Source organism: Camelus bactrianus, chromosome 2 (genome assembly GCF_048773025.1).
Source record: "Camelus bactrianus isolate YW-2024 breed Bactrian camel chromosome 2, ASM4877302v1, whole genome shotgun sequence".
NCBI classification, from domain to species: Eukaryota; Metazoa; Chordata; class Mammalia; order Artiodactyla; family Camelidae; genus Camelus; species Camelus bactrianus.
In genome coordinates, this window is record NC_133540.1 from 52,187,816 (window position 1) to 52,211,086 (window position 23,271).

Genomic DNA, 23,271 nt, shown 5'->3' on the forward strand with positions numbered 1-23,271 from the left:
GATTATTGGAGGAGGTATGTTTTCTAAAGGACAAATAAATGTCAGCCTGATGAGGAGAAATGACGGGGAATCAGGGCGCAAGGGCCTAAAAACCTACACACAGTGAACGCTCAGTCAGTGCTTGTTGGATGAACTAGCTTTTCACAACACAACGCTGCCTCCCACAAATACTACAGTAGCTCGCAGAGTGCTTCAAAACAAATGCCAGTTAGCTCACCTACAAACCTGCTAGAGAAATCCCATCTTTGCTCTTCAAAGTGAGGGTCACAGATACACAGCATTGGAACCACATGGGGACTTGTTAGAACCACAGAATCCCAGCCCTGAACCAGATGAACCAGCACCTGCATTTTGAGGTCCCCTGGGAATTCATATACACATTAGGGTTCAAGGCTGAACTGTACTAAAGGCTCATCATGCAGTGATGACCTCATAGGATGGTGGTTTGTAACCTTTGGGAAGGTTTTAAGACTCTCTGGAGAGGACTTCCAAAACGCAGAAACCCAGTTTCTACTCCCCTTTCTTCCACAAAAAAACAAATCTTAGGGGCTGGGACATGTGTATCTGCATTTTTAACGAACTCCCCATGGGACCCTGAGACCTGTTCTTTGACACAACCTGGCATTATTTTCTATAGATTACTTTAAGGAAATATGTTGGGGGCCAACCATTTCTCTGTGTGTGTGTGTCTGTGTGTCTGTGTGTGTGTGATAAGAAGGCAGATCTTTACTGAGTGACTTTCTTCCAAGCAACCATATTATTAATTCTTTAGAGCTTCAAATAACCATACTTTTTAGGAAGACTGGAAGATGAGTTTATGATAATTTTTTTAATTTTTTTCATGTCCTTTTATTTTAACTATATAATTTTTGTGGTTCTGAAAACAAAGATGTTCCAAAGCCAAGACTTCCTGGATTAGAAGTGGTGAACATAATGCAAGCTAAAGTGCTGCTAACACCTGCTTATGGGGAAAAATTATAACCCAGATTTTATCCCCAAGCAGGCAAATAACTAACTCTTCAAAAATATTTTGTGTAGCTTCCAGCCATATAAAAACTTCAAGTACCATTTGACAATATTTGTGCTAAATGTACAATGCAAATATAACAACACATTCAAATTTTGATTTACTTTAGCGATAATTTTTATTCCCTAACTGGTCATAAATTTTAACATGATGAAGACAAGGGATTTCCAATTGTTCTTGATTTTCATTTGAAATCAAATATGATGAAATTTCCATTTCCCCTCTATTATTACATAAGCCTGAAGCAAAGAAATGGAATTACCAAGTCTTGTTTTATAGGAAAAATTATCTCCACATTAATTAAATTAGTTGAGCATAATATGGCATCTTCTACTATTTGAAGGAAATAGAATAGTCAAATGGCAGATAAATATATTAAAGTATTTTAATGGGTTAAAGTTCAGTATAAAAACATTTGGTGTAACTCAAGCAAACTACACAACAGCCTGTATAAATTATGCTTTTAAAGGGGAAAAAAACATTAATTTCTTGAGATGAGGACTTTACTGATTTTACAAATTGTTTGTAAAAGAAAATGTAAGCAATATTGAATCTCCTCCTCTTCCCATTAAACAATTTGGATTTGAATGAAAATACAAAATCACCAATTTTTTCCAAAGAAATGGTTCAGCACAACATCTCTGTTACTGTTTGATCACATTTGTATTTGCTAAGACTTGCTTTCATTTGGATTTGCTTCAGAGAGAAATAAAAAGCCTTAGTTTTGAAGTCATTCAGCCATTCACCAAGTGTCTCCAGGAGCAGGTCTTGTTCTGGGCTTGCCTTTCCCAGACTTGCCCCGAGACCAGGAAGAACTTGGCAAGTGAACCTCCACCTTAAAAGGTTGGTTATATGGCATGCCCTGATAAACAGAGAATCACCAGGACCCAGAGTGAGAGAGGCACTAAACCCATGATGACTGACCTAATCCAACAACAAATTATGTATTAAGCATGTAGTATGTGCAAGGTGCTGAACTCTGAAAAAATATGGAGATGTTTATGGCAGAGTTCTTAAATAGAGCTCAAGAAGTGGAAAGCTGTTGCATTGTCTGCTGCAAAATTTAGTCTCCCATTTCTGAGTTTCATTTATTTGTCTCTCCTTCCTCTCCCCTCTTTCTTTCCCTTTCCTCCATTCTCTTCCCCCTCTTCCTTCCTCCTCTCACTCTTCCTCCTTCTCTCTCTCTCTCATAATGATATCTCCTACAAATTCTCCATGGGCTACAATTATAGTTGATGGACTAAATCTACTTGTCATTAATAAGAGTGTGGAAAGAAGTTTCTTGTGCTTGAGTCTACATCTAAGATCCATTCCCACAGATTCCTTTTTTAACACACTTACACTTGACAAGTTGATATTCCTTGAAACAAAATACGCACAGCAAAAGTCTGAGATGATGTTGTTAGCATCATCTATATATAGCATCAGCTTAAAAGTACGTAAGCTAGATGTTCTGTCTGTACCCCAAAATCAGTGTTAAAAAATTGAAATCCAGATTAAAATAGGAAGCTATGACTGGAGGAAATATGAACTGACACTCCTGCATTAAGAGCTAAGATAGAAGCACGAAGAAGATCCAGGCCATGGGTAGCCTGATGCTGGTGATCAGTACAGTATTGTGCTGTGCTTTACAAAATCCAAACTGAATTACGGATTTGGTTCTGAGTAGTGCAACTGTTTGCTAATAAAATGATAAACGGAACATTATGAAATCTAGATTTTGGCTTATGCCGTAATAAGGCTTTAGATACAAACCTAAGCACTTTATTCAGTCTCTATTGTTCAATAATTTAAAACCAAGCTCTTGGTAAAAATGGTATTACTTTCTGTTTTTTTAATATTTTATTATGACTTTTCTCCCTATACCCTCCATTTTTAAAAATGTTACTAGTAAAACAGAAGTGTGCCTTCTCATATACTTTTGGGTTTTTGGTTTGTTTTAGGAGTTTTCTGGCTTCTCCTTATCTCCTTTCGTGTGTGTGTGTGTGTGTAGAGAGAAATATCTAGAAGGGGACCGACAATACACCATCTTCCTATGTGGTACAAAAAGCCAAATGCATTTCCTAATGTAATGTCCATTACCCTTAGAAGCCCACAGATGAAATATTTTTAAAAACCCAGTAAAATAGTGAAGCAACATGGCAAGACACTAGGGGATCAAAAGAAACATGAAATAATCCAGGTGGCCACAAAAATTGTTATAAGCATACAATAGAGAAAAGCTTGGTTGATAATAAATGTAGATTGAAAGACAAATAGTAATTAGGGAGACAGTGTGTGTTGCAATATGCTGCCTACAGCAGATTACTCTAGCTCTCACAGCTAAACGGGAAAGCTATTAACATAACAGAGCAGTTGCTACCAGATGTATCTGTTATAAAAATAAAATATTACAAGGATTATAAAGAAAATTACAAATTAACAGCAATCATGTTTTGGGGGATTACCTAAAATTCAATTCTTTATTTTATATACAGATACTAGTGATGCTCACTAGGTCTCAATTTATTAATTTCTCCTTTAATATTGACATTTTTTGATGGAATAAGTACCTCAAATTGTGAAGCTGTCATATTTTTTCCCAGTATGCATTCTTTTATTTTCCTTGTAAGACTGCCTAAGAATTTGGCAGTCACATGATTTCTTTCAGTTAACCCCAAGGCTTCCATGAACATTCCTAGAGCTTAGAGCCAAAGAAGTAGTCCTGGAATTTCAGATATTAAAGCTTTCTTCAGAGACAGAAGTTTTTGTGATATTTGGGTAATAAAACACAAATTTGGTGGATCATTTGTATTCTAGTTAAAGGACCTTAGTCTGCTCCTAAGAATGTTGTGCTTTCTTTTTGATGAACACTCTGATTCCATCTTGAGCAACTTCATCAGAATCTTTTTTTGTCTTCATATAATGTAACATATTTGAAAAGGCAAATGGTTAGGCTGTCAACTGTCACACCTTCATGTTCAGTCTTAACTTTAAGTTTTGAATTCTTTACCACTGACAGTGTCAGGGTGAGTGTGGCTTGAGGGAGTTGCTGTGCTGCTTCCCCTTACCCTCAGCTCAGAGCCTCCTCTTGCTAAAGAAGCTGACACCTTTGCCTTTCTAGAGCCCCAGGGCATCTGGCCAAAAGCACAGACACCCTTTCCCTCCACAGACAGAGTGAGCCAGGTCGTTATTTTTGTTTGTTTGTTTGTTTGTTATCAAACAATTTATTATCTTTGTGGAATATACTATGGTTGCTAGATGTTCCAACTGGATATGTGTTCTTAGACTAACTTTGTGTTAGTGTTATTTCAAACAATTGTTCTCAGCAATGCTATTTGCACATATTGTTTTCCAAAGGTAGCTATTTTCTATTTTAAAACTTGCTTTGTTCTGAAGAAAAGTGATTTTTAATAGTTCTACAAACAGGCAGACTTAGACTTAGTGACTGAGAACACTAAAAGTCAGGAATTGAGAAAGCCAAGAAGCAACATAATTTGTTCTGTAGAATTCCCTAATGACTCAGGAATTTGTGGGAACAGTTCCTTCTTGAACCAAGGATGAGGGTAGGGAAGAAAACAGGAAGACTCATTGAAAGCTATTTAAGAAGACATTAGAGGGGGAAAAAAAGACATGAGAACCTCCCAATACCATTTCCTATTCCCCACAGCCAAGCAAATGTCCTTTAGTCACCCTATAGGACACCAGCACATTTGAGGGTGGCTGTACCATAGGGTTTACCATTCACTTTTACTTAAGTGAGGGATTAACTACTAGATCTTAAGACAGACCCCACCCCCAGCCACGCTCCTGCCTGGGCTCCCAGAACTCTGGCAGCTGGACTTTATACCCTTCTGGAAGGAGATTATGCGATTCTGATTAGATAGTTAATTAGGTATTAGGGTTTTACCAAAAAATGGCCCCACCTACTCACCTACAATGAGCCAATAGCCAGAAATTGGTCTTCTAAAGGAAAGCCTCTATTATGTATTTTATATATATATAAATAAATATATATTATAATAAAGACCAAAACAAGCAAAAAGCAAACATGCAAACTATGCCAGGAGAGGACAAAATCAAATAATCTATCACTAATATCTCCAGAGTGATACGAAATTCATGAAACAGAATGGGATGATATAGAAAACAATGGTAGACTCTTGGCAATTAAAAATAACTCAGCAGAAACAAATAGCTCAGTAGAGAATTTGTAAAATAATGTTGAAGAAGTTGTCTAGAGTGTCTTAGAACCTACCAGGTTTAAATAGCAAGACAGCAGGAGGGAAACAGCTCAGTAGTAGAGCACATGCTTAGTACGCCTGGGGTCCTGGGTTCAATTCCCAGTACCACAATAAATAAATAAATGAATAAATAAATAAATAGCAAGACAAAGAGATGAAAACAGAGGGGAAAAGCTAAGAAAGTTAGGCAATGCATACTGATGGTCCAATGTATAAATAATAGAATTTCAGAATCAGAAAACAAGAGAATGAGATAAGTTTTATCTCAATTCATCAAATAAGTAATTCAAGAAGTTTTCCATAATTGAAGGACAATTTTTCTAAACTAAAAAGATCCATACAACAGGTAGAAAATACACCCAAACCAAGACACATCATCATGAAATTTCACAAAAAGACTTGTAAGTTTTCAAGAGAAAAAGTTACATACAAGGGATCAAGAAATCAGAATGGCTTTGGACTTCACAACAACACTGGAAACTAAAATACAAACTAATACCTTTACAATTCTGAGAAAATATTTCCAGCCTAGAATGTTCTACCTAGATAAATTATCAATGAAGTTTGAGGCTAGAATAAAGATACTGTCAAATACCAGATCTCAAAAAACTTAGCTTTCATCACCCTTTCTTAGGAAGCAACTAGAGGATGAGTGCTATGAAAATGAGGAAGAAATACAAGAAAAAGGGAGACATGGGATCTAGGAAACAGGGGATCAACTCAAGAGAGAGGAAAGGTAATCTCTAGGATGATTAAGAAGGAAGATTCCAGGAACTAGGTGTGTCCCTGGCAAAGACAGCTACCAGTCCAAATTAGAACAGGTCAGAAGACTCTAGGAAAGATGTCTTCAAAACAGACGATACTCGTAGAGTTCCTAATATGTTTTAAAATATCAGGAGGATTGTTTATACAGATGGAGAGAGTTTGGGGTTAAGTTAATGACAAATACTTAGAAAACTAAAAAGAAAAGATGACTGTTAATTCTAAGGTGAAAAAAATGGTAAAAGAAATGAAAAAGTACTCATAGCATACTATATGCTTAGGTTCATAATCTAAGCACTGACTATTGATTCAATCAAAATATGACACAATTCTATTGGGCAGATGGAGGAGGGACAAACGGGAAATATGTGAGCAAGGAGTAGGGAGGGGTGACGAAGCTATGATCTTCATTTTCCATAGTGGTAAGCAAAAGGATGTTTACAATTGAACAATTAAAGAAAGAAATAGAACAGTAAGTGTATCTTAGAAATAAGAAGGAAAACAGCCAAAGGTTAAAATGTTCCCTTTGGGAAATCCAGATTTGATGGTTTTTATCACAAGCCTTTTAGTAATATTTGACTCTTTAAACTAGATACATGTAATTTTGATAAAGATTAAAAATTAAATTTAAAAAAGCTTTATGGCTTTTCCCCCCACATTTCTGTATTTTTAATACTCTGGTTCCCAGGTATACTGGATTCAAGTAACTTGTGACTCTAAACTTTGTGTAAATAAAGGTTGTCTTGATTTACTCAGCATTCTACTGTAGACTATTAAATAATCTATGGGATTTATGGCCATGTAAGATTAACCACTTAACTAATTCTTCAGTGAACAATGAGTTTCTAGTTAAGGAAAATATTTAAGAGCTGTTTTTATTTCAGTATCTGTCCCTAATCTACCAACCAGTATCAAAACATGAGTATTTATGAATATAAACATGTGCTTGTGCTTTATATATAAAAGACTGTATTCCATCTAAGATTTTGAGGTGAAGAAGCAATTTATCTTTCTCTTTTCCGTTTTTTTTTTTTTTTTTTTCATTCCTGGCCAATTGATCCATTCTTCCTTTAACTGTACATGGAAGGGCCAGGAGGGTGCACAATTTCAAGGGGCACACATCACATTAGATACATGTTAATGACATCCCCTATGGGGCACAAAGTCAAGGACAAACAAATGGTGGGTATGAAATGGGAGTGACTTTTGACCTACTGAGAGTAAAGTGTAAGGGTACAAAGAAAACCACTGTGGAATAAAAATTCTACAATGGGGAGCTCACATAAAATTCACTTCACTCCACTCATTTCAAACCCTAGGCCTAACAGACTTGTGCCCCAGTGAATGACTTCAGAGTTTTGTTGTTTAGAGATTTTCTAGATTTATGTCTCCACAGCAGTTGAGAGAGAAGGAAGGGAGGGAGGGAGGGGAAAAGGGAGAAAGAACAAGAAGACACAGACCTTCCATGCAAATGATATAATTGAATTCTAAAGGTGGAATGAAATGTTTTAATTAGTTCAACTTGCTGATCTTTGCTTCCTCTCCCTCCGGTCCTCCTCCTTTCTCCCCTCCCCTTTCTCCTGGAATCCAGCCCTGGCAACTCGGACAGTGATGAGGTCATAGGCTCCAAAATATGGCCATGGTATGAAGGCAGCAGCACAAATTTTTAAGCAGCATTTCAGCACCACGCCGCACAGCCTAGAAGGGAACCTTGTGTAATGTGAGCAACTATGAGCTTGTGCTATTTTATTAATCCAGGGTGGCGATCCCTGGGGCTTGCATTACCTGTGTGTGTGTGTGTATGTCTTCTGCAGTCTCCTATTTTATATGGCAGTCATCAAGAAGTCTTCCTTTTCTTAGGTATGCCAAAAGGAGAGTGGAGATAACCCATATTAACCCGAACTCTAGGGCTCTCACCTATGAGCAAGGTCTCTGACATTAAAAGCAAAGAAAGATTGAAATGAGGATGACCTCTGACATCCCCTACTTCCAGACTGGCCTCTGTATGTGTCAGTTTCTTGCTTCTTATCACCTCATTAAGTCACCAAACCTTGCTACCTGGAAGGAAAGATTGATGGAGTGATAATGGGGTGGCTCTTGCCACACTGCAGCTAGTGCTCTTACATTTGCTTATTAAAGGAGCCTGGCTTTTCCTGCAGGTGGACCCAGATTCTGGCACTCCTTTCCGTTAACGGGCCATGTTCCAAACCTCTTTAACTTTTCCCTTACCAGATCTTTCAGAGGAAATATAACTTCTTGGGCCAGAACACGGTGGCATTTAACATCTCTACTTCAAAACCTCTTAAAATACCAGGCAGTGCAGAAGCTTGAAGATAGTAGTAGATTAGAAGAAAATTCTTCTCTGTGTTTAGACTCTACCCTGGGTTTCCCAGAACATCCATCCTGTCTTCAAATCTGATTTTCCCTTCAGAACCCAGACAAAATGGCTGCTCCTCCTTCATGAAGCCCTTTGCCTGATTATTCCACTTTACCTTCCAGGCAGGAGTGTCTGCAGTCTATGAACTCATGAAAAATGACTTTGAATTCTCTTCTGGCATTTATAACTTTTATTTTAATTATTAGAAAACACATGATCTCCACTCCTAAGTTGTATCTTCATGAAAACAGGAACCTTGTTTAATTTCCTTACTATCTGATGTGGTAAATTAGTAACAACAATAACCATAGTTAGACCATTTGCCATACATACATTATGCCTAACCCTCACAACAACCAGAAGAGTCAAGGACTATTAAGTCCATTTTGCAGAAGAAGAAAGTAAGTCTCTGAGATGATAAGTGGCTTGCCCAGGATCACACTGTCAGAAACTGGCCTGCATTTATTTCACTGAACCTACATTTCAACCAGAATCTGTCCTCTTCACACTATGTTACAAATTAGAAGGGAAAAAAAAAAAAAAGAAGGAAATAAAGAGGGAGGGAGAAAAGGAGAGAAGAAAAAGTTAAAATCTCAGGCTTTTACCCATTTACTGAAATAATACTTAACAGACTCCCTGAGTTGTGAGAGATTGAAGGAATTTAACACAGCCCATCCTCTATTTTTTACGCAGATAATAACTGAGATCAGAGAGGTTAAGATCCCTGGTCAAGGTTGCACAGGTAGTGACAAAGCTGGGACTAATGCAGACCTTCAGGATCTTATCTCCAATTCCCAAGTTCCTTTACATCCTCTATAAGATGTAACTTTTAAGCAGGCACTAAAACATTAAGACATTTAAAACAAGATAGCAATTCACAGACATATAAGCTTGTTTGTTTAAACTTTTGTTTAAGTCCTCCAGCTGCTAAGAAGCAAAAATTTGAATTTCTATAAGTTTTCTTGAAAAATTTTCTCATCTCCAACCAGAAAGGATAATAAATAAATATACAAGATCAAATAATTCTTTTCTGTTGGTTCACCAAAAAGAAAATATGCCTTTAAAATATCCTTCACTACTTACCAGTCATAACAATACAAATAGTGAATGCTTCATCTGTGAGCACCCTGCTAAATGCATACTTTTGAACAGCACAAAGGCAGCAAAGTTTAGACTATGACCCAGCCAGAGAGGTGTTGGTATTAAAAATCCATATATATTTAGGGCCATGTTCAGGGCCTTGTAATTTCCCCCAATTAGCTGATATATACTTTCAGAAAAATGTGTTCAGCAAGCATGGGCAGTTGACCAAGTGCTAGATGACTCCCAAATCTAAAAGGCAGAACTGTGTGCTTTTATAAGTCCATGCCAGTACCCCTACCCCCATCCTCCTCAGAATCCTGATACTGTCTCCTCCAGGAAGCATTCCTCTTCTTCCTAAATTCCTTCCCCCTTCCTCTGAGGCAAAATGCATTGTAGCAGGAATCTGGACATCTAAGATCTTGGGAATAAGGGAAAGGGGGCTGCCTCTGAAAGTGAATTCTAAGATCAACAGCAGCAGATAAAAACAGGAATTTTCAAAGTTACTTTAGATAAATGGGCTAAAAACAGACCAGAGCAGTCTAATGGAAGGTATTAATATCTAAGGAAAGAATGTGTCTTTCTGAAGCAGTTGTCCGGAAATAGAAATTAGAAAAGGGTAGGAGGCAGACAGTGCCCATAAAAGCACTGCCCAGGGGAGAAGGTATCCAGATGAAGGGCTTGATCGCACAGTAACAGGTGCATCCGACTGTGGAGGTGAGTGCTGCAGGCGCCCACAGTTGAATCTTTGAATTCACCCTCTTTGTTCTGATTCCACACACAAAGCCAGCTTTTCATAACAATGTGGTTTTTAAGGGAAGATACAGCACTGGCTAGAAGATGAAAATACTCAGTTTTCTTGTCAATGTGTTTTTGTTTGTTAGTTTTTTGGGGGGGAGAGGGGTAGGTAATTAGGTTTGTTTGTTTGTTTGTTTGTTTGTTTGTTTAAATGAAGGTACTGGGGATTGAACCCAGGACCTCGTGCATGCTAAGCATGCACTCTACCACTAAGCTATACCCTGTGTTTCTGACCTCTCTCTAAAGGAAGAAATCAGAATTCCAGCTTACCCTTAGTCTTGGTCTTTAGGAGCATGAGTTAGTATCCCCAGATCAGGTTGCTGCTTGAACAATGACAAGATTGTTTCAGAATCTGGATAATTGAGAGTCAGGCCCTGAACTATGTGAAATTTACACAGATCAGGCCACCTTCAAGAGACCTTTTGTCAGCCAGTCAGTCAAACTTCCCCTCCCTCGTTATATCTTCTTTCAGATTTCAACCAGAATTGATTGACTTCTCTGACCACAGATAGACATTCATAGATCTCTCTCTCTCTCTCTCTGAGCATATTTTATGCCTGGTATTATGTTTACTTTTACTGTAAGAAAGTGTATCTCCTTGAGGGCAGGTATTATTTTATTTTGTTTATTCAATTGTTTTTTAGTGTCAATATAGAAATGAATAAGATACAATCATATATTATCTATACGCTCGCTAGTAGGGATGACAGACAGAAAAACAAGTTATACGTGTAAAAAGCAATAATAAAAGTGTGTATAAAGTACTGAAGTATTGCAAAAGAGGGAGAGATGAGCCATGCTGGGAAGGCTCCTGGAGGAGGTGATGTCTGAATTGGATTGTGGAGAAGAAATAAAACTTCAGAAGACTAGAAAGGGAAAGAGTATTCAAAACAAAAGGGAAAACATGTGCAAAGGCAGAAAAGTGTGAAATGACCTGGGAACCAAAACACAGCTCAGTATCGCAGGAGTGTGACGTGCAAGGGAGAAGGTCACACGAGACCGAGATCTGAGACTGGGTGGGCAGGGAGAGAGGAAAGATTCATGTATGCCCCAGATAGAGTTTGGACTTTCCACTGCAGATGACTGAAGCTAGCAAAAAAGACTGGGTCAGATTTGTAAAGATGTCTTTAGATGGAAAGAGGTGAGACAGAAAATAGGAACATTAGATAGATAAACAGAGGAACAGATAGATAGTGTTAAATTAATTACACAAGGAGGCCATTAAACTGAGGTGGCTCTGATGCTGTGGCCACCTACATAATCAAACCAAAACCTAAGCCTGTAATGCCTCAAATTTACAACATCAAAACACTAAGGACAAGCAATCACAAACAGCCAACCAGGCTTTTAAGTTATAGCCAATCAGTAATTTCCTATCTTTGCTTCTGCACCTTCTCTGTTTGTCCTTCCCCTGGCTCCTGTTGGAGGGTATGCTCCTAACCACTTCTGGTTTGGCACTGCCCAACTGGAATCTATACATGTTCAAGTAAACTCGTAAAAGTTTCAATATGCCTCAGTTTACCTTTTAACAATAGGTAGGGAGATTGATTGATAGATAGGGAAAGAAGGCATATGGAAAAGTCCAGACCAGCACTGGCAAATAGAAATAGAAGATGAACCACAAATGCAGACCACATGCCACATGAGTAACTTTAAATTTTCCAGTAGCCACATTAAAAACATAAAAAGAAACAGTGAAACAAATTTCGATAGTGTATTTATTCCAATATTTCCCAAATTTCTTTTCAACATGTAATCAATATAAAAAATCATTAATGAGATCACTTACATTCTCTTTTCATCCTAAATCTTTGCAACCTGGTGTGTATTTTATATTTACAGTGCCTCTCAATTCAAACTAGCCACAGTTCACGTGTTTAACATACTGAACAGCACTGGTTCTGACAATGCATGACGAGGCAGTGACTCATGTGGGAATGGGAAGGAAGGGATACATTTATAGTATATTTATAACATGAATTTGACAGAAATTCAGGACTGATTTATGTCAAATGAAACACTCATTGAATATAAACTTTTCCAGTTTGGAGAATCTTGCTGGATGACAGTTCCATCAGCCAAGCCAGGGAAGGAAGTTTAGGGAAAATGAGATGATGAATTTGTCTGGGACTTCCAAATCTGAGGCATGTGCAGCACATCGTGCCTAGTGGGTATAATAATGCCAACAAGCCTTTACCACATAATGCTTCCGCGTTTCAAACTCTATTCTAAGAGCTTTTCGTATACAAACACATTTAATCCTCAAAACAACACTACAAAATAGCTACTACCACTATCACCCACATTACAAATGAGAAAACTGAGGTACAGAGAGAATAAGTCACTTAGCACAGGCCTCATTTTACCACTTATCAGGAGACAGAGCAAAGATTTAAACCCAGGCAGTTTGGCTCCAGGGTCAAAGTTTACAATAACACATTGTACAGCCACTCTAAAAGCAGGGCCTATGGAATCAGACAAGTCTGGATTCAAATAAATCCTCCGTCACTAATTGTGTGACTTTGAGCAAACATATTAATCATTGGTTTTCTCTTCTGTAAAATGGGTTGTTGAGAGGCATGACTGGCATAATATATAAAAAATGTTCATCACAGCAATGGTTACACAACAAATAGTAAATAGTAGCTGCTGTTATTATTGCATACATTGTGCTTGGAGCTCAATATTAGAGCTCCAAGTTGGGATATATATTTCCCTTCAAATACCTAACATCTGACCTGAGTTCTGTCTTTTGAGGAAGTGACTTTGATTCATTACAAAGGCATAAATTTAAAGAGCATCACAGATGAGAGCTATAGGCTGGGATCATCCTGCATCAATAGGTAAAACAATTATGGGCATTTAGGTCATAAGATAGCACTGCTGAGTGTTCATAGCAATTAGACCCTATGGAGAATTGCATTGGAAGTAAAAACCTTGCTCTTACCCACAAGGTATCTAAAAGAACAGACTGAATACATCACAAGAACACATTTATTTGTGTGTACTTTCATTAGTTAGCGATAAAAACTAATCAATAAAAATTATTTATCTGACAGGGATCTACGGTTATTTGGTTAAAATATGAGACAATTTAATCACAGTGTCTAGGTTTATCACATCTCCCATCTGGATAATCTCACTCTTGTATGGGCAGGCATTTAGATAAGAAAACAAAAGGCAAAATTAAATAAATAACCAAAAACCATAAACAAAGGACATCTTGTTCTACAATCCTTGGCATTTTTGACTTTAGATTTCCAACACGTTCATGTTAATTACACGCCAGTTCCTGCTAAGCTTATAGTCATGTGATCTAAGTTAGCACTGTTAGCTTTGCCTTTTACAAAACTCTGCTTTTTTTCTGGCTGATAAGCTTTTGGGTGCAGAACCTCTTGAAGAGTTTTAAAGAAAACTTTAGCAACCAGTTAACACTCAAAATCTCATGGTCCCCCCAGTTCATGTGTTGAATCAACAAGTGCTTATACCGATCCACCCAATCCAGTTGCCATTCCACTTCTCAACACTCTAAATTCCATTTAGGTGATAGACCTCCTCTTCCAAATTAGGGCTAATCCAATAACACAATTTCATGCTCTGAATGCCAAGCTCATGTGATTCTTCTCATCTCAGGTTCCATCCAGAGGCCTGCCTAGGAAACCTCTCCTCCACAAGACATTCAAGTGGGCCACATACCTGGCTTACCCAACGGGCACAGCAGATGAGTAACAAGTGCGTTTATAGAATTTGTGGTGCTCCAGCTGTCACTGATGCAAGTGTTTTCTGCTAAAATTGGTATATTTTTGGCTATCTGCTTCATCCCCTGGGCAGTTCAAACATCACCAGCAGGGCCCAATGGTCTGAGGAGGCCACACTTAGTTTCTTCGTAGGTATGAAACAATTTGTCAGAAGGTTGCCTAATATGGTGGCAGTGACTGACTCAGAGGCCTCCTAGAAGAACTAAATGTTCAACAGGAATAAAAGTGAACATTAATTAGCTCAGGGACAGTGCATGGGACTGGAGATCAGCCAGTCAGGCTTTAGCCCATGTCTCTCTCAACTTGCTGGGTAAGACTAGGTGAAGCATGAAATCACTCCATGCTTCCATCACTGTTAGTTCAGGGATTAAACTTGCTAATTAGGATATATTTTCTGCCCACTGAATACAAGCAAACATTCATTTGAGAATCCTTTATAATTTAGAAAATTCAGAATAGTATTTCAAATGCAAAAAACATATTTTATATATTACATATATATAAAATATAATATATATATAAAATATAATATATATTAATATATTATATATAAAATATTTATATATATATATATATATATATATATATATATATATATATATATATATATATATGGAAGAAGAAAAATATGGGGAGAAAAAGACCCTAGAAGCAGTTAAGTAGGTTCTCAACAGACATCCTGTGAAGATGTGGATTGTGTAGGAGAAAACCTATGTCATGGGAGTCAGCAGGCCAAGAGATTTGTATGCTTAAAGAATTGTTCTTGTAGAGTAAGTGGAGGAGGGAGGGAAGTTGCCAGCTTACACACAAGTATGCAGCAAGTGGAAGGAGCCAAGAGCTGAGTGGTGAGTTGTTTGAAGACGTCAGAAATTCATGCAGACATGTTAACAAGCTGTACTTGATGATTTGATCCACTGGACTATGTTTTTCCTCTGAATTTTAAACCAGGCTAAATCAAGGGGCCTCATAAAATGAGGTAAATTTGTCAAAAGTAAAAGCTTTCCAAATAAATTTCAATTCACTAAAATTATGTTTCTCTACAATGGCCAACCCTACATACTCTTCTGTGTGTACTGTTTCATTTCCACCTTGTAAAAGGACTTCTTCCTTTTAAAAAGAACACATACACCCAGACCTACACCCTCCCCCACCCACCCCCTGAACCCCTACACCACACATTTGGCTTCCTGCCCTCCATCTCTTCTTCTTTAATTGATTCTGCAAATCAGGGTCAAATGGATTAATAAATATTTTTCTCATGTTGCTTTACTATTCAAGGACTGACATTGGCTTCCCATTAATTCTCAGATCTATTCTGCTTGGTTTTAGTAGTTTTCTTTAGAAGATGAGCCTAGCTTTTCCTGACCACCTTCCTGGGGTCCAGAGTGAAGGATGTTTTCTCTATGGTCAGAGCCAGAGTAGAGCCTCTAGATAACAGAAGATGCCTTGCGTCTGAGTGGAGAGAAGCTGAAACCATGCAGAGGAGTCAGCATCCAAGAACTGAAGGGCAGTTAAGAAAGGGCTGTAAGTGGGCGGGTGTAGAGACAGGCTTGGAAGGTTGGGCAGGGGCTGCTGAGCCAGGCCAGGAGTTCCAAACCTAATTGCTAATCGCAAGTCCAATCTAAACGTCTTCACTTATCACACAAGCAAGACCCTCCACAACCACCACAGTCTGACCCCCAGCCCCTGGCACCATCTCCTGCCACCCTTCTCCCTCACCCCACTCCCTCCTCCAGCCTAGCTGGAGTGTGGTCACTATGAAGTTCTCCCAATTCTTAGAACCTGCCAGACTCTTGCATGACTCTACGCCTTTGCATATGCTGTTCATTCTGGAATGAACTCCCCTGAATTCTTCACTGAACTTCATTAAATGCCATCTTCTCCCTTTTTTATTCGATTTTTTCCTTTCTCAGCCAAGCCCTTCCCTGCTTCAGGACAATTGTACATGCTGTTTCCACCTAGAATGTTCTTCCCTTCTTTGTATGGCTTGTTCCTTCTCATCCTTTGGTTGTTGGCTGATATAAGGACCATATCTGGCCAGCCCATTTCCCTGTACATAGCACAGACGTTAGAGCTACAGGAGCCTCCCACGTGGCTCTGCCCAAGCACCCTGCACGCTTCTCTGCAAAGGTCAGTGGCAGAGGAGCGTCAATAGGGCAATGTGTATCTCTCTTTCTCTCCATTCTTGCTCCTCTCTCTTCTCTTTTTCATTCTCCCTCCCAAAGTCTAATCAGTTTAGCCTCAAGGGTCTCTAAACCTTAGCAGAAGGCTCAACTTTGATTAAACCCACCCCAAAAAAATCACTCAACCGGTGTGGATGATGAGCAGCAGGTCTTGTGGTTCCCTTCCTTGATTAAAAAAAATGAATAAGGTGGTCACACAAAAAAGAGTCGATGAATTAGACCATAACCAGGCTCTGGAAATGGAATTTGAGGCCCTGGAACCAGTGATCTTACCTGCACAAATTTATGTTTACATACAAGGTAGCTGATTTGGAAAGGCATCTTGGCCTGGTCCTGGCTGAGCCCCAGGCTGCGTTAGCCTGGTGCTCGTGCCAGAAGACTCTGAATACACAATTCCCCACCTCAGCCGCCTGCTCATATTCAGTGTGTCCATTTGTCTGGTGTTGACCTGTCTCTCCCTCTGGCAGATAAACTTTAGGAGGTCCAGGATCACGTCTGTTTTGTTCTCCATTGTGTCCCTAGCATCTGGTACAATATTTGGCAATAATCATGCTCTGCAAACATGTGCTGAATAAGTGATTGAACAAGGGACTTATTAATTCTTCAGGATCCAGCAAAAATGTTAATTCCTAGGTGGAATCTCCCCTCAGGCACCCACAACATTGTACAGTCTACTATTATACAGCAAGGAATCAAATATTTTCTGAGGGTCTATCATATGCACTGTGGCAGCTGTTATTTATATGTTTCTCATGTCATACTTTCAACAATCCCAAGGAACAGGTATAATTTTCCAGATTCACAGATGAAGAAGCAAGCTGAAAAAATCCAAGTCACGCAACCAATAATAGGTGGCAAAGCCTGTATTCAAAGATAGGTCCATTCCCCTCTTTTGCAAAAGCCCTTTTCATTAGGTCATGCTGCCATAGGGTATTAAGCTTGACATCATAATTTATCTGTTTACAGATTTGTCTCACCAGTGGAAGCAGAGCCCATGCACACACATCTTTATATTCATTGCACTGAGCATGGTGCCTACCATATCATATTTAACATCAGAATTAAAGAATATCTGAATGAATGAATGTGGGTGTGTCTACTGATGGAGAGAGGACTTTGCTGCCTCCAGGCTTCAAGGCTTGCTCTCAGAGACTGCTGGTAGTGACCGTGCACTCTTGGGAGAGCTTCTGCCCAGGTCCCTGCCTGAGCACAAGTTGAGCCTCCTCCACCAAGTCCCTGACTCGTAATCCAACCACATGTTTCTTCTGTCTCTGCCACAAGATTCCCGAATACCGAGTGTATCTGACTGACTTCTGTCTCATAGGGCATTTCTATCTTAATGATCAGTGTAACACCACAGAGGCATGACTACATGACACACTCCTTTATTACTTGGGTCATAAACAATTTTTCTTTATTTGCAGCTGAAGTCACTGCTACCAGGGACTGTCAGTCAGTCAACAAGGCAAGCCCATGACTCTGGCAGATTCTTTTGGGAAATCAGAAATAGCATGAGCTGTCTTCAGATGTTTTCAGGCTTGCTAGGGAGAGATGAATATACATGAAACAATGAGAGAATGGTACAAACAAGTTTAGAGTCATAGGCCAATTTGAGTCACAGTTGGAGGCCCTGACTCTCTGTCTTAAGCTTGCCAAAGCCTTAGCTATTTCCAGTTGCACTCCAGAAATCTCTGCACATGCTGTTCACTCCCCCAGAAGCTGACAATCTCCTCCCCAGTTTGGGCACAGGGTCTCACAGGCATAATCGTGACCCAAGGCCTGATGATTTCAAGTGTCTTCAATCTTCTGGCAAAAGCACCAAGCTTCAACAAGCTTAAGAGGTAGCTATTGTCCTGATTTTTTAAATAAGGGGGAAAAAATTCAGGTTAGGTAACTTGGCTAGTAAAAACCAGGAGGAAACAGTATCTCATGATGCAGCCTAACATTCTTACAACTTTTTAAGAACTTTTTCTATCTTCTTTTCCCAGAGAAACTGCTGTGTTATAGAATACATTTGAAGTAAATATATTATATATAAAATAATTTGTCATAAAAATGGAATCATATTATATATTGAGACTTAGCCCAGACCAGGCTAAGATGCCATTCCAAATCAGCTAACTTGTGTGTAAATATAAAATGATGCAGGAAAGATCGCTGGTTCCAGGAATTCACATGCATTTCCAAAGCCTGGTCACGGCCTAATTCAATGACTTCTTTTGTGTGTGTGAATACCTTATTCATTTTCTTAATCAAGGAAGGGAACTGCAAGGCCTGCTGCTCATCATTCACGCCAGTTTAGTGATCTTTTAATAACATTTACTCAGTTGGAGAAGTTCTAATCAGAGTTAAGCCTTCAGTTTGGAGACCTGTAAGACTGAAGTAACTAGACCTAGGAGGAAGAAAAAAAAAGAGAAGGGAAAGGAGAATAAGAGAGGGAGGTGCACATTGCCTGGTGAAGCTCCTCAGCCACTGACCTTTGCAGAGAAGCCTGCAGGGTGCTTGGGCAGAGCCACGTGGGCAGCTCCTTAGCTCTAATATATGTGCTCACAGGGAAAAGGGCTGGGAGGTCTGGATCTGGAACTCTTCATGATAATGTAAACTGAATTTCTTTCTACTCCCAAAATGAAAGCTATGGTCATTTATTAATTTACAAACGAAGTCCAGATCCTTACAGATCTTCTTCAGAATAATTCACAGATAGAGAAATGATCCTTGGAGCTTTTCTAAGAGTCATGCTGGATGTACTTTTCAAAACGTCAGTAAGAAATAAAGTAGAATCCAAACGTCCCACCTTGTAGAGTCTGAGCAAGTCCTATTTTTAGAAAGAGGTATCACCCAACCTGCTGTGTAAGGTTGTGCTAGGAGCCCCTGCCTTGGGGGAAATTCCCTGCTCTTCCCTGGAACAGGACTGTTTCATCTCACATTTATACGCCTCTCCATTAACACCTTCCTCCCATCCCCAAGGAAAATAAGCATCCTTCTTGGTCTAAAGGTGCTCTTAAAAGCATGATAGTGTACCATATGAAAAGCTAAAAACAAAACCAGAACAGAATAAAACAGTGAGACCCTCAGGCGCACACACACATAAATTAATATTAGAGAAATTGACAGATAAATATAGTTTATACAACACTTTTTCTAGCTGTTCAGATAAACAGGATGAAATAGCCTTTTGCTCACAAAATTGAGTCTGTGTGTGAAAACTGAGGCCATGTGTGTACAGGAGCAAAAGCATTCTGTTTTACTTGCGTTTGAACTCAAATTCCCCCATTTAGTAGCTTGTATGAACTTGGGGAAAATAATGATAATTTTAGCTAATCTGTATTGAGAAATTGTTACATGTCAGGCACTGAGATAATTACTTCATATGTTATGTAACTTTTATGAGTCATTTTTCTTTTCTGTAGAGTCATGATGATAATATATCTCTTACATGTTTTTGTGAATATAGAAAAAGTATGTAAAACACCTAGAGATGGGATAAGTGACTATGCAATGGCTATTTAAAAAATAAAAATGGAACACAGTTAAAGCACTGCTAGGACATGTAAACAGCTATCTTATTCTTTGTCTACTCTTAGATGTATCAGTATTAAGTGAAGAAAAGAGTCTAGAAGCAGTCATTCTGGTACATACTAGGTACTTTAATAACCGAAGAAAGTAAAATTAGAAATAATTGCAACATTATCTTTGAGTCAAAGTGAAATTGTAAAGAATGAAAAGCGTATTATTTGATTTTTCCCTTGGTGTTATTTGGGTGGGTCAATCTATGTTCCAAAAGAAAATAGATTTTATTATAACCCTAGAAGAAACTTATCCGACCTTAGTTCTTCATCTGTTTTACCTTTATTAACTTGTTCTGTGAACCTGATCCAGTGAATTAACTTTTACCTTTGTCCATTTGGAGATCTATAATTAACTCATTAGAGATTTTATTTATTTGTAATTTCACCTAGAACAATGAGATAGCTAAAGAAAACTCTGTCTTGGCATAACTCAGTAGAACGGTAGTGCTTTTATTGAGTGAGACATAGAACACATTTGCAATATACATGAATGGGCATCAGCAATCCACTGGAATTTCCTGGCCCTTTCAGAGATATTGATAGGGGAAGTTGTTGGAAGCGTTAGGGGGCAATGTCAACTGCATGCTGAGAACATTCTGTTTCCTGGTTCCTCTGATCCAGCCAGGGAAGTCATTTATTTAATGGTAGATGAGATGGAAAAAGGAAGAGCATGTACAACAGTCAGCCTGAAATAGAGTGTGGAACAATGTGGAGGTAAAGTTACTGGCCACAGTCCCTCTCAGTAAAGGACTATGCTCCCTGCCAAAATCTAAGAAAAGTAAAAGGGCAACATTTTTTCAGATCTTAACTTTGGTAATTTTATTAAGATACAGATTCCCTACAGGTAACCTCTGACGGTTGAATTCTGACTTTCAGCACCCCAGGTGACCTTGCAGAATGTGTGATAACTTATAGGACACTTTTGGCACAGAAATTCCCACTTGAGTTGACATTTTTAAGCACATTGAACTTACTTCACTATCTTTGGTTCCTAAAAAAGTAAGCTGGTAGAAAAGAGCAAACTATTTTGTACATTCACGGTTATGGTCTCCACTGTGACTGTTAGAAAACAAATGAAAATACAAGTGTCAGTGAATGTGGCCTGTAGTACAAACACATTCTGCCTGCCCGTTGGTTTGGGAAAGGGGCATGGGGTTGGGGGCAATGGATCGGTTCAAATAATAACCTTAACATATAAAAGGATATCTAATTGTGACAATGTATGCCATTTTTTGAGTCTGATATGGATTGGTAGACGAGAGTGAAAAATGTTTCTTTCATGGTATCGCATACTTGTTTGCAGAATTTCTAATTTTAACTCAATGGAAGTCCAAGGAAAATCTAGCATTATCAGAGGAACAACATCAACCTAAGATTGCTGAACAGTTGTGTCACATTGGAGGAGTTGGCCTAACCTCTGTTCCTCTTAACTTCATTATGGGCTGCAGAATTATGTAGTAAATGGTGGTGTTCATGAGAAATAGAGCTCAGCAACCTGGCATAACCATGAAGGCAGCCAACAGTGGACAGCATGGTACAGAATTAGACCCTAGATCAGGGATAATGTAAGGTCACTGACCCAAGTTCTGCACAGGGCCCAGCCCAGCCAGCAGATGTTAAACAAGACTCTTCTGGACACCTAATCCACATTCAGTAAATACTTGTTGATTAATTGATTGACTTACTGATTGACAAAATGGTCACTGAGGATGCCAAGTTGGATGACTGGGCTTTTGACATTAACTCTATTAATATGTCAGAGGCTTAGGCAAGTCTCAACATTTCCTGCCTCAGGATCCTCATGTCTACAACACAGAGATAATCACTTGCTCACAGCAGTTACAGGAAAGAAGAGAAGACTGAAAAAAGACAAGATTATTGTTGAAATCTGAGCCCCCACTCTCCAATTAAAAGGTGCCAGTGCCAACTTCTGCAGGGAATCAGAGCTTGACAGCTCTGCTGTCAGTCTCCTGAAAGGAGAGACAGAGGGCGAGTCCCGTTCCAGGAGCACGAGGCACATGGAGCAGGCTGGGCAGTAGGATTGACAGACTGGCAGAAGCAGAGGAATGTTGAACAGACAAGCAGGACCAGGTTTGAAAATCTCAGGGGAAAAAACCTCAGGGATTCTCTTCTCTAAAACCACCCCCGAAACCCTGCTCTATCCTATTAGAGGCTCTCAAACTTAAATGTCGTGAGGATCACGTGGGATGCTTGCTTTAATTACAGATTGCCAAATCCTACCCCCAGAGATTCTGAACTAGCAGGTCTCAATTGGAGCCCAGGAATCTGCATGTTAGCAAGCACTCCATGTATTCCAGTAGCAGGTTGTCTAGGACCATAACTGGACAAGCACTGACTACCGGGGCCCCATCAAGCTTTATAGTTCTTAATGGCAATGACAAGCACCAGGGATGACACGAAGATGCCATTGGACCTCACAGCCAAAGAATTCTAATTTTGGGCTCCTTGGTGTCTTAAGGACCAGTGACATTCAGAAAACACTTTCTGAGAACCCATCATGTGAAAAGTGTTGAACAGCATAAGAACAGTCACACGCACAGACAGCTTCAAAACCAGGCTGACTTTGATAGAATCATCAAGTGCTGAGGTCAGGAAACCTGCAGAAGAGAAGGAGTCATTCTAAATGCTGGAATCTGAGAAAGCACTTTGGAAATAGTGCCTTCTGAGGTGAAGCTGGAAGGAAGGAAGATAGGACCACATCTGGTAGGAAGAAAAGCACCTCAGGCACAGGGAATGGTTTAAACAAAGCCATGGACACCTCAGAATCCAGAGTGCCGGGCCTGTGGAGTGTGCAATAGTGGAGACAGATAGCAGAGCAGAAGAGAACACTGGAAGGGTGGGCTGTGACCACACCTCAGAGAGCTTTGAACAATAGGATGAAGTTTGACTTTGTCCTGAAGCAAAATATGTAGGATTTTGAATAGAAGGATAAGTGAAAAAGATGATTCCTTTGGTTTTTTTTAATTTAATAGGTAATGATGTTTAACTTAAACATATATTCTTAATAGCTAATATATTCATGGGACACAGAATGTTAAAGAAACAAGATGGTACATAAATGTAAACTTTCCGTTCCTCCCACTGTTGTCTCCCAGCCATTTGTTTTGGAAGCAACTACTGTTACTTTTGTATGGGGCAGGCTGGGAAAATAGCTAATGGCCAAATATTGGCTGGGCATGAATGGGGAAGAGAAAGATTAATGGCAGAGACATCAGTCTGGCAGTGATGATTTCAAAACTCCAGGTGATGAAATGAAGGCTTGAAGTAGAGCATAGTCACTGTGAGCATAAGGGAGATTCTGCAGAGGCACTGCGTCATCCTCTACTCCCAACGTCCAGTCAGTTTACAGATAGCACAGTAAGAGTCGAAGGTGGCTGAAATTTTGTCTTGAGAGTTGAGGAATAGTAAGGAGGGAAGTAACTTTGTGGCAGGGAAATGGGGAGGCTGTGTAGGAAAGATGAGCTCCCTTTGGG

The 23,271-nt window shown here is 39.2% G+C and overlaps 1 protein-coding gene and 1 long non-coding RNA gene across 7 annotated transcripts in view; one reads left to right on the forward strand and one right to left on the reverse strand.

Annotated features, from left to right (window-relative positions):
* LOC105067132 (uncharacterized) overlaps positions 1-23,271 on the forward strand; it is a 280,700-nt gene that overhangs the window by 144,910 nt on the left and 112,519 nt on the right. The window contains exon 8 of one of the 3 annotated variants that reach the window (XR_006724082.2): positions 13,901-13,999. The exons of the other annotated variants lie outside the window; for them this stretch is intronic. This is a non-coding gene — a long non-coding RNA (uncharacterized LOC105067132). The remainder of the gene's footprint in view (positions 1-13,900; positions 14,000-23,271) is intronic. 3 annotated transcript variants of the gene reach the window in all.
* SYNPO2 (synaptopodin 2) overlaps positions 1-23,271 on the reverse strand; it is a 156,533-nt gene that overhangs the window by 47,562 nt on the left and 85,700 nt on the right. The gene's annotated exons all lie outside the window — the stretch shown is intronic.